Source organism: Schistocerca cancellata, chromosome 4, assembly GCF_023864275.1.
Source record: "Schistocerca cancellata isolate TAMUIC-IGC-003103 chromosome 4, iqSchCanc2.1, whole genome shotgun sequence".
NCBI classification, from domain to species: Eukaryota; Metazoa; Arthropoda; class Insecta; order Orthoptera; family Acrididae; genus Schistocerca; species Schistocerca cancellata.
In genome coordinates, this window is record NC_064629.1 from 739,925,416 (window position 1) to 739,943,505 (window position 18,090).

The 18,090-nt window shown below is 47.5% G+C and overlaps 1 protein-coding gene across 3 annotated transcripts in view; it reads right to left on the bottom strand.

The window, feature by feature from the left end:
* LOC126183880 (mothers against decapentaplegic homolog 3-like) overlaps positions 1 to 18,090 on the bottom strand; it is a 216,129-nt gene that overhangs the window by 109,944 nt on the left and 88,095 nt on the right. The gene's annotated exons all lie outside the window — the stretch shown is intronic.

Genomic DNA, 18,090 nt, shown 5'->3' on the forward strand with positions numbered 1-18,090 from the left:
TTTTTAAGCGCCTTGCAATACTATTTGTAATGGGCTACTGCAGCTTGATTGTGACTACTTCTAACATTTTGATATAATTCCTGCTTTGTTCTACATGATACCCTTATCCCACAAGTAAGGCACCCGAGCTGCCTAAACTACAAGCCACATTTGTTTGAGTACAAAAGTGTTAAAATTTGTGCGTCATGGTCTGAAAGGCCATTTATCCTTTTACTAACAGAATGGCCATTTAGTAATGAAGAATGAATAAAAATACTGCCTATGGCTGGGCTACTGTTCCCCTGCACCCTAGCTGTAAAAAACACAATCTATATCAAATCATATGAATTTAGGAGATCTACCAAAATTCTTTTTCTTGCACCATCGTACACAAAATATACAGGGTGATTCAAAAAGAATACCACAACTTTAGGAATTTAAAACTCTGCAACGACAAAAGGCAGAGCTAAGCACTATCTGTCGGCGAATTAAGGGAGCTATAAAGTTTCATTTAGTTGTACATTTGTTCGCTTGAGGCGCTGTTGACTAGGCGTCAGCGTCAGTTGATGCTAAGATGGCGACCGCTCAACAGAAAGCTTTTTGTGTTATTGAGTACGGCAGAAGTGAATCGACGAGAATCCGCGGGAAACAACTCAGTATGAACGTGACTCGCCTAAGGTGAACGTTTTCTGTGCCATTTCACCCAATAAAGTTTTTGGTCCCTTTTTCTTCGAAGGTGCTACTGTAACTGGACTACAGTATCTGGAGATGTTAGAGAATTGGCTGTTCCCTCAGCTCGAACAAGAAGCACAACAATTCATATTTCAGCAGGATGGAGCGCCACCACATTGGCACTTATCTGTCCGTAACTACCTGAACGTCAACTACCCGAGGCGATGGATCGGCCGCCAGGCAGCCCGTGACAGAGCACTTCATCACTGGCCTCCAAGAAGCCCTGATCTTACCCCCTGCGATTTTTTCTTATGGGGGTATGTTAAGGATATGGTGTTTCGGTCACCTCTTCCAGCCACCATTGATGATTTGAAACAAGAAATAACAGCAGCTATCCAAACTGTTATGCCTGATATGCTACAGAGAGTGTGGAACGAGTTGGAGTATCGGGTTGATATTGCTCGAGTGTCTGGAGGGGGCCATATTGAACATCTCTGAACTTGTTTTTGAGTGAAAAAAAACTTTTTTAAATACTCTTTGTAATGATGTATAACAGAAGGTTATATTATGTTTCTTTCATTAAATACACATTTTTAAAGTTGTGGTATTCTTTTTGAATCACCCTGTATATTGAAGTCACCACATATAACTAATTTCTGGTACTTTCTACAAAGTTTATCAGGAGCCCTCTCTAGCTTGAGCAGAAATGCTCTGAAGTCAGAGTTACAGGACCTATAAACAATAACAATTAGAAGTTAAGTTTCAGTAATTTCAACTGCCCCTGCACAACATTCAAATATCTTCTGAAATTTTCCCGGCGTATTTCTTCTTCTAATAATTTCCGGGTATGCAGCCGGATCCCGTCGACTTTCTGCCACGATATTTCGGCCCAGAGACGTCCGGCCATCATCAGGTGAGTAGTTGTGTACTCACCTGATGATGGCCGGACGTCTCTGGGCCGAAATATCGTGGCAGAATGTCGACGGGATCCGGCTGCATACCCGGAAATTATTAGAAGATTCAAATATCTGTTCAGTGCAGCGCCGTGATACGTCTTTGGACTCAAATGGAATATTGTTTTTACATACATAGCCACTCCCCCACCCCACAATGAACTCCTTGAAAAACAGCCAGCTAATATGCATACTGGTAAAGGAAGCCTCTGAATAGTCAATTTATTTAAGTGGTGCTCCGACATACCAATAATTTCAGAGTCAAAATGTATAAGCAGTTCACTAACTTTATCTCTAATGCCTCTTATATTTTGATGAAATATACTAACTCCTTCTCTACTTGGAATCATGGCGTCCTCTGAAGGCGAGCCCTTAGTCAGAAGGATTTCCTTTGAGCAGATGTACCTATCAGCTGACTTCAGTCTAAAAAAGGTGCAGCTCTAACACCAACTACTACAGGAATTTTTCCATGAGTGATCCCACAACCACCCACTACACTGTCACCTATAAGCTTTGCCAGCTCCCCCTTCCCATACCTATTGTGGTGCAGGCCATGACTAGTGAAACCTAATCTACTTATAGACCCAACTGGGACCACTGAAATGTGACCCATTCCCTCTGCCATCAGTGCCCTCCCTAGCCCCAAGTTAACGGGCCTAGCAGCCGTATTAAGATGACGCCGATCATGATGCTGAAACAGTTGCACGAAATACACATTAGTGCCACCAGTTTGAGTAGCTATCTGTACCAGGTAACCGCCTACATCATATTCCCTGTCCCTATCAAGACTGTTCCCTGCTCCAACCACTATCAGTACCTGAACCTCCTTTGTAAAATTCCTGCATCTCCCCTATGCTGTCAGTCATCTGATCCAACCCTGCACTAGGCTCCACAATGCTGGTGACCTGGTACTTACTCCTCAACACTTCCTGCAACTGCTAGCCCACATTTCCACCATGCGAACAGCCTAGCAGCGGAACCTTCTTTTTGTTTGACTTTGTAACTATCCTAGGCCTCCTAACAGCTGTGGTCTGCTTCATGTTCCCTACATCTGCAACTAGAAAATGCTCCTCTCCACTCAACTGCCCTCCACTAGTTCCGCGCTGAACTGTCACAAGTTGCAACTAATTTTAAACGCACTATAGTTCGGCAGAAACGGAGGCTGTCCCTTAAGAAGGTGTCACGAAAATTTTTTCTGCTTTTTTTTCTAGACATATGTCTTGCTTTTATTTTTGATGAGTTTGTATGTTATGGTATTCAGTCTCGCTGCAACGACCTTTTAGTCACTAATTCCTGCATCCGTCACAATGCTCCTAATTTTCTCGGGATTATTTATTGCTACGAGGTAGAGTATGTTTTTGCAACCACTTACAATTCGTGTGGGCTCCTGAACTAACTGTTCAAAATAATTTTCGGAAAACCATTAAGTACGATTTTGGACGTAGTTTTATGCTTACCACCGACTTGAAATATATATTTTCACCAACATATCGAGGGTACATTGAAGTCACTACGAGGTATGCATGCGACAGCACGGTTACTAATACACTCCTGGAAATTGAAATAAGAACACCGTGAATTCATTGTCCCAGGAAGGGGAAACTTTATTGACACATTCCTGGGGTCAGATACATCACATGATCACACTGACAGAACCACAGGCACATAGACACAGGCAACAGAGCATGCACAATGTCGGCACTAGTACAGTGTATATCCACCTTTCGCAGCAATGCAGGCTGCTATTCTCCCATGGAGACGATCGTAGAGATGCTGGATGTAGTCCTGTGGAACGGCTTGCCATGCCATTTCCACCTGGCGCCTCAGTTGGACCAGCGTTCGTGCTGGACGTGCAGACCGCGTGAGACGACGCTTCATCCAGTCCCAAACACGCTCAATGGGGGACAGATCCGGAGATCTTGCTGGCCAGGGTAGTTGACTTACACCTTCTAGAGCACGTTGAGTGGCACGGGATACATGCGGACGTGCATTGTCCTGTTGGAACAGCAAGTTCCCTTGCCGGTCTAGGAATGGTAGAATGATGGGTTCGATGACGGTTTGGATGTACCGTGCACTATTCAGTGTCCCCTCGACGATCACCAGTGGTGTACGGCCAGTGTATGAGATCGCTCCCCACACCATGATGCCGGGTGTTGGCCCTGTGTGCCTCGGTCGTATGCAGTCCTGATTGTGGCGCTCACCTGCACGGCGCCAAACACGCATACGACCATCATTGGCACCAAGGCAGAAGCGACTCTCATCGCTGAAGACGACACGTCTCCATTCGTCCCTCCATTCACGCCTGTCGCGACACCACTGGAGGCGGGCTGCACGATGTTGGGGCGTGAGCGGAAGACGGCCTAACGGTGTGCGGGACCGTAGCCCAGCTTCATGGAGACGGTTGCGAATGGTCCTCGCCGATACCCCAGGAGCAACAGTGTCCCTAATTTGCTGGGAAGTGGCGGTGCGGTCCCCTACGGCACTGCGTAGGATCCTACGGTCTTGGCGTGCATCCGTGCGTCGCTGCGGTCCGGTCCCAGGTCGACGGGCACGTGCACCTTCCGCCGACCACTGGCGACAACATCGATGTACTGTGGAGACCTCACGCCCCACGTGTTGAGCAATTCGGCGGTACGTCCACCCGGCCTCCCGCATGCCCACTATACGCCCTCGCTCAAAGTCCGTCAACTGCACATACGGTTCACGTCCACGCTGTCGCGGCATGCTACCAGTGTTAAAGACTGCGATGGAGCTCCGTATGCCACGGCAAACTGGCTGACACTGACGGCGGCGGTGCACAAATGCTGCGCAGCTAGCGCCATTCGACGGCCAACACCGCGGTTCCTGGTGAGTCCGCTGTGCCGTGCGTGTGATCATTGCTTGTACAGCCCTCTCGCAGTGTCCGGAGCAAGTATGGTGGGTCTGACACACCGGTGTCAATGTGTTCTTTTTTCCATTTCCTGGAGTGTATGATGTAAAACTAATCACAAAAATAAACTGGAGATTTGTGATACGTTTACTGCAGAAACTGAAGCGCAATTCTGTAGTCTCGTTGTCTACTTTGACAGAAAAAATAATGGAGAGTTAATGAAACTACTGTATATCGACACAGATGTGCGTTTCATTGTTCTTCATTTTTTTTTCCTTTTCTTTTTTTCCCCTTCCTTGGCAGGCTGCGCTGCACTGTCAAGGTAATCCCCACTCTTTGGCTAAATGGCTGCCGGAGGCCAAATAAATAAATTTAAAAAAATCCCTACCCTTCGACAGCTGACAAGCAGGTCAGTAGAAAACGCAGCTGCAGTCAACAGTTGCTCGCCTTTAGCTAGTCTGTGCTGTCTTGTAGAACAATGTCTTCACCCTTTTATAGGTATTGTTTTGACTCTGCAGTAACTCGTCGAGTTTTGAAATACAGATGAACTAGGAGGTTATGGATTCATCCCATAAATAGCGACAGACATTTAGGAGAGTTTTTTTCTTTACATGAAGAACTTAAAAACTCCCGAAAAATTTTATTCATATTACAGAATGAATCATAATACATTTCAGTATGTGCTGCAGAACATTCAAGACAAAATTTCGAAACAGAACATAAATTTTCGCAGAAGTATAACAGCAGAAGAAACATTGTGTATAACGATAAGGTAAGATTCGTTAGTACACACTTTTTGGTTTGCAGTAGAACTTCGTACAGCATTCACTACCCCAATTAATTGTATTCATGCTTTTGTATTTTAAATTTCACAAACGCTACCTCTGAGGGGAAGATAGTTTATGGGACTCCTGATAATCATTAGGAAGTAATTAGCTTCGTCATTTTGGGTAATGTCTTGCTGTGCCTTCAACGAAGAATCGCGGAAATACTCCTTCAGAATTTTCCAACTTTTTTCTTCATGATGCAGCGCTTGGCAGTGGTGATGGTCCATCATGTGGAGCTACTGATGACCTCACAAAATTCTTTTCATTACCTTGTAAGATAGACAGATTGATAGCCGAAGAGTTTTGAGATAATGCCCTTTGGCTCAGTGGTTCTATTTCCACTGATAAGGAACAGTGCATAGCTCTTGGAACTTAGCAAAATCATATGACAGAACAAAGCCCGAGTGGAATTGCATTTTAATATGCTATTCCCTGGATCACATGACCTTATTTTGCCAAGTTACACAAGTTATTCTCTGTAACTGTTTCTCAGGTCTTTGCATTTCGATTTCATTACTTTAATTGAAAGAATATAGAAGGGTGCAAGAAAATGTCTCTTTAATTATTTATTGTTGTATAATTGTGAAATGACATGGACTAAGTAAATATCTACTGTGCAAACAAAACTGTAAAAACTTCGCCCAACACCACACTTGAGTAACACATTTTACGATTTTTTTTCCCTCAGGTATCTGTCCACTGGCATCTCCTTTCATGCACTAGCATCGTCATTCCGATTAGGAGTGTCCACCGTATTAGTGGTGGTGAAAGACGTTTGTATGGCCATATGGGAGTCACTGGCTCCCATTCATTTACCAACGCCAACTGTTTCTCGATTTAAAGAAACTGCCAGTGAAATGCATACGAGGTGGGGATTTCCAAACTGTGTTGGATGTATAGACGGGAATCACATACGTGTCCAGTGTCCTAAACTTTCTGGCAGCATGTTTTACAATTACAAACAGTATTATTCGATTGTACTCCAAGCAGTTGCTGATGCAAATTACAAATTTATAGCTGTAGATGTTGGTGCCTACGGTAAACAGTCTGATGCAGGCGTGTTTAAAGAAAGTATGTTATATAAGAAACTTAATGTTGGTGCCTACGGTAAACAGTCTGATGCAGGCGTGTTTAAAGAAAGTATGTTATATAAGAAACTTACAAATGGGGAGCTGTTATTACCGCCACCAACAAGACTTGAAGGAATGTGTCAGGAACTACCGTACGTCATTTTGGGAGATGAAGCTTACCCCTTATTAGAGAATTTGATGACACCTTTTCCTCGCAGAAATTTGGACAACGAGAAGATTCTATACAATGATATGCATTCCGGAGCAAGAAAAGTTGTTGAATGTGCATTTGGTATAATGACCAATAAATGGAGACTACTGAGGTAGGAAACTGAAACATCCATTTACGTAGCTGATCACATAGTCGACTGCATTTGTCTGCTTCATAATATTGTCATTGACAGAGAAGGATGCAATGTTGAAGCTGAAAAATTTTGTAGCAATGCTTATATGCAGACAGCTGGTGCCACATTCAACAGAAATTCCACATTACTTTCGAAAACTGTCAGCAACACTTTTGTTGAACATTTCGTTAAAAATGCAACTTAAAATAATTAAAAAACCTTTCAAAAATAAATTTTGGAATTGGAAGTACTTAGCTATTTACTGTATTTTTGTGTATCATTTCATTGTAAATAAAACAAATAAAATTATAAAGGAAAATAATTTATATTTGTGTGTACTGTCTGAAACACACTCCTTGGTTACTTCGTTCCATAATCTGGAAACTGCATCATTACTGTCATACAGCCGAATTTCTGATACCAAATTGATGGACACAAGTTAATGTCATGTATATGTTATTCTGTATTCATTAAAGTAAGAACATCGCAAAAAGATGTCACAGACAACAGCTTACAGTAACGTGCCATAGCGTGACTTTACAATGCATTATCATCTGGTAGGGACACATTTCCGTCCCTCAGTGACACTCGTATCTGTCTCCGTTTACAAGTAAACGCGAACTATTCAGTGGAGGCAATACCGCGATCGTTGGCAAGCTATTGTTGTAAATGCATGTAAATACGGTAGATTAAATAAAAGAAATAAAAGTAATTTCGCGTGTATCATTATAATAAACGTAATTTTTCCTCACTGATTGTGAAATGTGAGGTAACATCTTAAAATAAAAGACGTGTGCAGTCACACTTGTGATGAAAGCAGAAGGGAGACGTGTGATGCGCGTACTGTAGAAGCTGTAGTGCTGCTCCACAGGCTCGCGCCTGCGGTCGGCTCGCGCCGGCAATATTAAACACTCGGGATGTCGCCGGCTCGGCTGCGGGAGGCTCACGCCGTGTCGGCGCGGCCCGGCCGCCGGTGTGAACACCGCAATTCAAAACCATGTGTTTGATATCAAAGCGGGCGGCGGCTCGGCCCGGCCCGGCCTGCAGTGTGAACGCAGCCTAACACTACCGCCTCCGAATTTTACTGTTGGCACTACACACGATGGCAGATGACGCTGACCGGGCATTCGCCATACCCACACCCTGCCATCGGATCGCCACATTGTGTACCGTGATTCATCACTCCACACGACGTTTTTCCACTGTTCAATCGTCCAATGTTTACGCTCCTTACATCAAGCGAGGCGTCGTTTGGCATTTACCCGTGTGATTTGTGGCTTATGAGCAGATGCTCGACCATGAAATCCAAGTTTTCTCACGTCTCGCCTAACTGTCATAGTACTCGCAGTGGATCCTGAAGCAGTTTGGAATTCCTGTGTGATGGTCTGGATAGATGTCTGCCTATTACACATTATGACCCTCTTCAAAGGTCGGCGGTCTCTGTCAGTCAACAGACGAGGTCCGCCTGTATGCTTTTGTGCTGTATGTGTCCCTTCACGTTTCCACTTCACTATCACATCGGAAACAGTGGACCTAGTGATGTTTAGGAGTGTGGAAATCTCGCGTACAGATGTATGACACAAGTGACACCCAATCACCTGTCCACGTTCGAAGTCTGTGAGTTCCGTGGAGCGCACCCTGGCAGTAGGTGGCAGCACAATGCACCTAATATGAAAAAAGTATGTTTTTGGGGGTGTCCGGATAATTTTGATCACATAGTGTAACTATTTGCGCTTCAGTGCTTTCTATTAGCACCTGGAGCTTGGTTATTTCACAACACAGCTACAAAAATTTACTACTATAGTAACTATGGTTCTTAGGTCAACCCTATTAAGCAGGACCCGATACTCCTCCATCCTATGGCGCAAGTCGAGGAATCTGCAGCCTAGACGGTCGCAGACGCGTGTGAGTCAGGCACTCCACTCACAGCTGGCTGTGTACCCTTTGCTCTTTATGGCATCTGGAAGAATTCGTTGCACAACTCTGGTGACTCCCCCTGATATGCACACAGAGCGCACACTGTACTTCTTCGCCTCCTTGGTAGCCATATGCCTAAAGAGCCTCATTACACGCATAATGTTGGAGCTCCCAACTACCAATCATCCCACCCTCTGTGACTGCAGTCTAAGAGGCTTCCTCTAAAACGGGAAAAGCAACTTCATTTGGGTCAGGATCTTTAATCTTTATCAGCCACAGATAATGTCTTAAAGAGAGTTAGAGAGATGAGGGGGTGGGGGTGGGGGGGAGGGGGTGCACTACTGGCGGTAGCGTTGCTGATTGGCTGAGAGCTCGCGAGAACGGAAACGACACAGAGTTTTGCACTATCCCCATCACGTCGGTCCCAGTTCTAATCAAGCGACCAATGAAAAGGTCAGAACGGGAAAGCGCTATGTTTCAACAGCGTACATGCAAACTCCAGATTGGAAATAGCTCATTTTTGTTGACCATCTAAAGCACTGCTGCTTCTTTGAAAATTTGCCTACTTATGTACGAAAAATGTTTTCTCTGAAAGTTCAGTGTCTTTTTCGTATTGTTTTATACAGTGAAATCAGATGAACCTGAGCGCGTAGGGAGTGAAATTTGCAGCTTCTAGAATGGTTTCTACCAGAAATGTTTGGTTTACTTTACACTGCACTGGTAGAAACAAGCCCAATATCGTGATTGCTAATCAAATGGACACCAAGTAAACAACATGAAGTGCAGCTATTTCCTACAGGGTGTAAATGCATGTCAGCCTTTTTTTTGTGGTTTTACGGAGCACAACTACAGTGGTCATTAGCGCCAGACTAAATTATGAATGCACTGCGAGGGACAATGTTAAAACACCAATTAAAAAGGACAACACTATAAAAGGCACATTAACAGGCAAGGGATTAAAAGAAAACAGCAAAATCAAATGTCCTTAGACAGGTTTGTCAAGTGGATAAACGAAGAACGCGAGCAGCTGCTCCTGGGTCATCCGCTAAAATTTCATCCAGAGTACATGGCAGGCAAAGATCAATGTGCAGCGTATTAAAATTCGGACGGGACGTTAAAATGTGGCGTACCGTCAGCAATTGCCTTCATGGGCAGAACGGCGCCGGCGCAGCCGTCAGCAGATGGCGGTGGATGAACCGGCAGTGTCTAATCCGTAACCAGGCCAAAACGATCTCCTCCCGCCGAAAAGGGCGTGAAGAGGTCGTCCAAGCCGTGGGGAGAGGTTTCAAGGCCCAAAGCTTGTTTTCAGTAAGTGTAGACCAATCGGCATGCCACAGCGATAAAATGCGCTGCCAAATGACCCTGCTAAAATCAGATGAAGGCACACAACAAGAAGCTGTCCGAGGCTGGAGGACCGCAACCTTGGCCGCGGCATCTACAGCTTCGTTCCCAGGGATACCGACATGGCCAGGAACCCACATAAAGGTAACCGGAGAACCGTCGTCCGCCGGCTGCTGAAGAGAGCGTTGGATCCGGTGCACGAAAGGGCGATCCGGATATGGATCACTGAGGCTCTGGATGGCGCTCAGGGAATCAGAGCAGATGACATAAGCAGAATGTCGGTGGCGGCGGATGTAAAGAACAGCCTGATAGAAGGCAAATAGCTCAGCTGTGAAGACCGAACAATGGCCATGGAGCCGGTATTTGAAACTGTGTGCCCCGAAAATAAAAGAACACCCGACACCGTCATTGGTCTTAGAGCCATCTATATAAATGAAGATCGTATTAATGAACTTCGAACGAAGTTCGACAAACCGCGAGCGGTATACCGAAGCTGGGGTAACCTCCTTTGGGAGCGAGCTGAGGTCAAGGTGAACGCGAGCCTGAGCCTGGAGCCAAGGTGGCGTTTGACTCTCGCCCCCTCTAAAGGTTGCAGGGATTGGAAAATCAAGTTGCTGAAGGAGGCGACGAAAGCGAACTCCAGGGGGTAGCAGGGCAGATACATACAACCCGTATTGACGGTCGAGAGAGTCGTCAAAAAAGGAACGATAGGACGGGTGGTCGGGCATTGATAATAGCCGACAGGCATACCGACAAAGCAGTATATTGCGCCGGTAGGTAAGTGGCAATTCACCGCTTCAGCATGAAGACTGTCGACGGGACTAGCATAGAACGCTCCCATCGCAAGACGTAACCCCCGATGTTATATAGAGTTGAGGCGGCGTAAGATGGACGGCCGTGCAGAGGAGTATACAAAGTTCCCATAATCCAGCTTTGAGCGGACGATCGACCGATATAGGCGAAGTAGGACGGTTCGATCAGCTCCCCACGACGTACCGCCGAGAACACGGAGGACATTTAGGGAACGGGTACAACGGGCATTTGACACATGTGGAGACCAGTTAAGTTTCCTGTCAAATGTAAGACCCAAAAATTTTGTTGCCTCCACGAATCGGAGAGCAACGGGACCGAGATGTAAGGACGTTGGGAGAAACTCTTTGTAGCGCCGGAAGTTAATACAGACCGTCTTCTCGGCAGAAAAACGGAAGCCATTGGCGACACTTCAGGAGTAAAGACGGTCAAGACAACGCTGAAGACAACGCTCCTGGAAACATGTACGCTGCGCGCTGCAGTAGATGGTAAAATCGTCCACGAAAAGGGAGCCTGATACATTAGCGGGGAGGCAATCCATTACTGGATTGATCGCTATGGCGAAGAGGGCGACGCTCAAAACTGATCCCTGTGGCACCCCATTCTCCAGGCGAAAGGCGTCGGACAGGACAGAACCCACACGTATCCTGAACTTTCGATAAATTAAAAATGCACGAATAAAAAAGAGGGAGGCGACCGCGAAGGCCCCATGTATGCATGGTGCGGAGAATGCCCGCCCTCCAACAGGTGTCGTAAGCCTTCTCCATATCAAAGAACACAGCCACTGTCTGGCGCTTCCGCAAAAAGTTATTCATAATGAAGGTCGACAAGGTAACCAGATGATCAACAGCAGAGCGGCGCCTACGAAATCCACATTGTACATTGGTAAGTAGGCATCGAGATTCGAGCAGCCAAACCAAACGAGAGTTAACCATTCGTTCCATCACCTTACAGACACAGCTGGTAAGGGAAATGGGTCGATAACTGGAAGGCAAGTGCTTGTCCTTCCCCGGCTTAGGAATCGAGACAGCAATAGATTCGCGCCAGCATGTGGGAACATGACCCTCAATCCAGATGCGATTATAAGTACGAAGAAGAAAACCTTTACCCGCAGGAGAAAGGTTCTTCAGCATCTGAATATGAATAGAATCAGGCCCCAGAACGAAGGACCGTGACCAGGCAAGTGCACTTTCGAGTTCCCGTATGGTGAATGAGGTATTATAACTTTCATGATTCGAGGGGCAGAAGTTAGGTGGTCTTGCCTCCTCTGCCTGTTTTCGGGAGAGGAAGACAGGGTGTTAATGAGCGGAGCTCGAAACCTCTGCGAAAAATCGGCCGAAGGCATTGGAGACGTCCTCAGGGGCCACAAGGACGTCATTCGCGACTGTCAAGCCAGAAACTGGTGAGTGGACCTTAGTGCCAGATAGCCAGCGCAGGCTACCCCACACAACACAAGAAAAAAAATGGCTCTGAGCACTATGGGACTTAACAGCTGTGGTCATCAGTCACTTAGAACTACTTAAACCTAACTAACCTAAGGACATCACACACATCCATACCCGAGGCAGGATTCGAACCTGCGACCGTAGCAGTCGCGCGGTTCCGGACTGCGCGCCTAGAACCGCGAGACCACCGCGGCCGGCACACAACAGAAGGAGGAGTAAAACTGTTGAAGGAGCTTGTGAAAGCAGCCCATCTGGCTTTCTTGCTGTCTTCAATAACACGACGACACTGCGCACGTAATCGTTTATAATTAACACAATTCGCCATCGTAGGGTGGCGTGACTATCGCAGCTTGCGAAGTTTTTATCCTGAAATGTCGCCCTGGTATAGAAGAGCCCGCAGTCTACTTTGGAGATGTTCCAACTACACTCCTGGAAATTGAAATAAGAACACCGTGAATTCACTGTCCCAGGAAGGGGAAACTTTATTGACACATTCCTGGGGTCAGATACATCACATGATCACACTGACAGAACCACAGGCACATAGACACAGGCAACAGAGCATGCACAATGTCGGCACTAGTACAGTGTATATCCACCTTTCGCAGCAACGCAGGCTGCTATTCTCCCATGGAGACGATCGTAGAGATGCTGGATGTAGTCCTGTGGAACGGCTTGCCATGCCATTTCCACCTGGCGCCTCAGTTGGACCAGCGTTCGTGCTGGACGTGCAGACCGCGTGAGACGACGCTTCATCCAGTCCCAAACATGCTCAATGGGGGACAGATCCGGAGATCTTGCTGGCCAGGGTAGTTGACTTACACCTTCTAGAGCACGTTGGGTGGCACGGGATACATGCGGACGTGCATTGTCCTGTTGGAACAGCAAGTTCCCTTGCCGGTCTAGGAATGGTAGAACGATGGGTTCGATGACGGTTTGGATGTACCGTGCACTATTCAGTGTCCCCTCGACGATCACCAGTGGTGTACGGCCAGTGTATGAGATCGCTCCCCACACCATGATGCCGGGTGTTGGCCCTGTGTGCCTCGGTCGTATGCAGTCCTGATTGTGGCGCTCACCTGCACGGCGCCAAACACGCATACGACCATCATTGGCACCAAGGCAGAAGCGACTCTCATCGCTGAAGACGACACGTCTCCATTCGTCCCTCCATTCACGCCTGTCGCGACACCACTGGAGGCGGGCTGCACGATGTTGGGGCGTGAGCGGAAGACGGCCTAACGGTGTGCGGGACCGTAGCCCAGCTTCATGGAGACGGTTGCGAATGGTCCTCGCCGATACCCCAGGAGCAACAGTGTCCCTAATTTGCTGGGAAGTGGCGGTGCGGTCCCCTACGGCACTGCGTAGGATCCTACGGTCTTGGCGTGCATCCGTGCGTCGCTGCGGTCCGGTCCCAGGTCGACGGGCACGTGCACCTTCCGCCGACCACTGGCGACAACATCGATGTACTGTGGAGACCTCACGCCCCACGTGTTGAGCAATTCGGCGGTACGTCCACCCGGCCTCCCGCTAGCCCACTATACGCCCTCGTTCAAAGTCCGTCAACTGCACATACGGTTCACGTCCACGCTGTCGCGGCATGCTACCAGTGTTAAAGACTGCGATGGAGCTCCGTATGCCACGGCAAACTGGCTGACACTGACGGCGGCGGTGTACAAATGCTGCGCAGCTAGCGCCATTCGACGGCCAACACCGCGGTTCCAGGTGTGTCCGCTGTGCCGTGCGTGTGATCATTGCTTGTACAGCCCTCTCGCAGTGTCCGGAGCAAGTATGGTGGGTCTGACACACCGGTGTCAATGTGTTCTTTTTTCCATTTCCGGGAGTGTAGTTGAGCATGGAGATGGGGTATGATGCAGGAGATGGATAACACAAGGGAAGTGGTCGCTCGAATACGTATCAGAAAGAGCGTACCGCTCAAATCGACGTGCAAGTTGGGTAGTACATATAGAGAGGTCTAAATGGGAATAGGTGTGAGTTGTGTCCGAAAGAAAAGTAGGGGCGCCAGTATTGAGGCAGACAAGATTGTGGTGGATGAAAAGGGCTGCTAACAGGGAGTCTCTCGGGCAGGATGCTGGAGAGCCCCAAAGGGTATGGTGGGCATTGAAGTCTACAGTCAACAAAAATGGTGCAGGTAGCTGAGCAATAATTTGCATCCTGTCTGCCCTAGTAACGGCAGACGACGATGGAGTGTAAACAGTACAAATGGAAAATGTGAACGTGGGGAGAGTAATTCGGACGGCAACTGCCTGCAGATCGGTGTGCAATGTGATGGGATGGTAGTAGTTATCATCCCGGACCAGCAACATAACCCCTCCATGGGCCGGAATACCTGCCACAGGGGGTGGGTCAAAACGCACAGAGGTATAGTGTGCCAAGTCAATACGATCGCATGGGCGTAGCTTCGTTTCCTGGAGAGCTACTGCGAGCGGACAGTGCAAGCGTAGCAGCAGCTTTAAGTCCTCTCGGTTGGAGCGACTGCCGCGAATATTCCAATGAAGAAGTGCCATCGTGAGAAGAAAAAGAAAAAGGAGAAGCAAGAAGGGATCACCTCGAAGGCCGCTGAGGGCCTGGTTTCGAGCAAGCACTGCTGCCGCTATCAATACGCGGAGAGTTATCGTCCATTTTTTCAATAGGTTCGTCGGCCACCATGTTAAGATGGTCGGGAGGGAGAGCGTCCTCCGCCGGTGAACGGCCAGATGTTCGGCTACTAGCGGTGCGGCAAGGCGAAACGGATGACGGCCTGGGGCGGCAACCGCTGGGTGGCGCAGGAGAAGAAACGCGCCGTGGCGGAGGAGGAGAACTTTTCTTCCTATGAGCCTTCTTGTAAGATCGTTTAGTCGAAGTACTGGTCGATGGCTGGGAGGTCGGGGTACGTAAGAAGTCTTCACGGAATGGTTCCCTCTTGAAGGTCACTGCATCTGACTTCTGGGTCTCAGTCTTGGCAGAAGCTGATGAAGCTGTCTTAGGGGTGACGGGAGGAAGAGGAGACGTTGACCGGGCGATCTTAGCACTGGCCGAACGGACGACCGTAGCGCTAAAGGTCAGATCGCATGTCTGCGTCGATACCTCCCTGGTAGGCCGAGGAGAGGCGAGGACGGTACTGTATTTCCCTGCTGGGAGCAGCGTGGGCTTCCTACTAGTAAAAAGCTTGCGAGCAGCCGAGGTGGACACTTTCTCTTTGACCCGAATTTCCTGTATACAGCGTTCATCCTTGTAGATGGGACAGTCGCGAGAGGACGCTGCATGGTCACCCTGACAGTTCACGCGACGAGGAGACGGAAGTGGACAGTCACCCTCATGGGCGTCCCTGCCACAGGTGACGCATTTAGCCGCATTAGAACAAGTCTGGCGGGTGTGGCTAAAACGCTGACACTGGTAGCATCGCGTAGGTGTCGGGACATAGGGGCGAACAGAAATAACCTCATAGCCCGCTTTGATGCGCGACGGCAGCTGAACACTATCAAAGTCAAGAAAAGTGTCCCGGGCGGTACACGGTTATTGTCGACCTTTTTCATGACCCTATGGACAGCCGTTACGCCCTGCTCAGCAAGGAAAGACTGAATCTTCTCGTCAGTCAATCCGTCGAGTGATCTAGTAGATACCACACCACGCGACGAATTCAAAGTGCGGTGAGCCTCCACCCGGACAGGGAACGTGTACAGGAGTGTCGCCCGAATGAGTTTTTGTGCCTGAAAGGCGCTCTCTGTTTCCAACAACAAGGCACCGTTACGCATCCTGGTACAAGACTTGACAGGTCCGGCTATGGCATCTACGCCCTTCTGAATGACGAAAGGGTTGACGGATGAAAAATCCTTTCCGTCCTCAGATCTAGAAACTACGACGAACTTTGGGGCAGGCGGTAGTACTTTTGTCACTGGTGGCTGGTCAAGTTTCCGTTTTTGGGCAGAAGTCGAGAGAGAGAAGAAGAAGAGAAATCCATTGCTTATGAATCCCCTATGATTGACAGCGTCTCCGATGGCGGGCTCCGTCCTTGTGGGGACCCTCTCAGAGGGCGCTCCCGCCTTAGGCAAACGTTTACACCTCAGGTCACACCTCCCGAGAAACGGACGGAGGGCCCAATCGGCATGGTCGGAAGGTGTCAGCTCGGGCAATCACCCCTCCCCGGGCCTGGTCTTTACTAGGGGGTACGCACGGGCCCGGGCGGGGAATTACGCTTTACCCGTCACCGGCTACGCGTGCGAACGTGTGGGACGGCCTTCAGGCACGCACATGGAGGAAAGAAGAATAGGAAAAAAAGGGAGAGAGGGAGAGAAAGGTCAGACTGTCTCAAACGCCGAGGCGGAGACCATAGGGTGTCCAACAACGCAAGGTAAAAAGTAAGGAACACAGTGAGAGAGGGAGAAGGACACAGAAAGGAAACAAACATAGGAAGGAAGGAAGAAACCAGAATAAGCGAAAAACCAAAATGACCACAAATGTAAGTCGCTGAACCGCCCGTCTCCGGACGCAGGCGCAAAGTACCCCCTTGAGGGGGAGGGACTCGCTTTTAGTCGCCTCTTACGACAGGCAGGAATACCTCGGGCCTATTCTTACCTCGGACCCGCAGGGGGAGCCGGCCGTGGTGGACGAGCGGTTCTAGGCGCTACAATCTGGAACCGCGCGATCGCTACGGTCGCAGGTTCGAATCCTGCCTCGGGCATGGATGTGTGTGATGTCCTTAGGTTAGTTAGGTTTAAGTAGTTCTAAGTTCTAGGGGACTGATGACCTCAGAAGTGCTCAGAGCCATTTGATTTTTTTGTAAATGCATAGCACTATATGGAAAACTTGTACTTTCGTCTTCATGTTTGATACAATATTCACACATGGTGTATCTGTCGTACGTCGACGCATTTGTTATATCAAACCTTTCCACATTTTGATTTAGATGTCTGGTTAAAAAATTATTCTGTTATCAAATGCAGGCTTTAGTCACGTAAACTGGACCTCCTAAAGTTTCTTGAACTGAAACCCTTTTTTTACGTTTAAACTGCCTCTGTATTACTACACACATTTATTCTCTTGCAGATTCCAAAAGGGTAACAGTAAGCTTTGATCAAAGAAAGTGGAGTCTGCCTAAAATGACTACAGCTATTGATGTAGTTCAAAAGAGCTGAGTTGGAAGAAGGCTAGTGAGCAGTTTAACGTTGCAAAAACAACTCATATGAGGGTGTCCTACAAGAAGTACAGTACACCTGAAGAAGCAGAAAAAACAAAAGAGCCAGACCAACACTTTTGGGTAAAGATCTTGAAGAGGAGCTGATTTAGTACAGTACTGTCTGGCTATGGAAGCATCTTCCTTCACGCTTACTCGCAATGACTTGTGAAGTACGGCTAGAGAGAAATAACACTGAACACCCTTTCAAAGACGAAATTGTTGGTGAAATGTGGGTAGTTCTTGAACGGCATTAAGACAAACTGCCAGAAATAAATTCTGCAGGAATATCCTATAGTGGGACTCTTTGGTTAAGCAAAGAAAACACACAGCAATTCCTGGTGGATGTTATATTATACCTACTTTGCAACTAGATGATGTTTCTTTCGATTTAATAGGTCTTCAAATTTTGCTTGGTGCTATTCTGATTTAAGCAGCTATTTTTGGAATTAGCTAATTGCAAAATTTTTCAAAATGTTTTTCACAGTAACTTTTCGTTTATCTCCTACTACAAAAATGTAAATGGTGTGTAACATTATAAAGTAAACATTACATGCTTTTGAAATATAATTTTTTGCTCTTTCTAACTGTCAAGTAAAAACGAAATAGATGTCCGCTTTTAGGCACTTTCCTCTCAAAATGTCATTGCTGCTTGTTTATTCACAGCTATTTAAGATGTAGTCTTAGGTT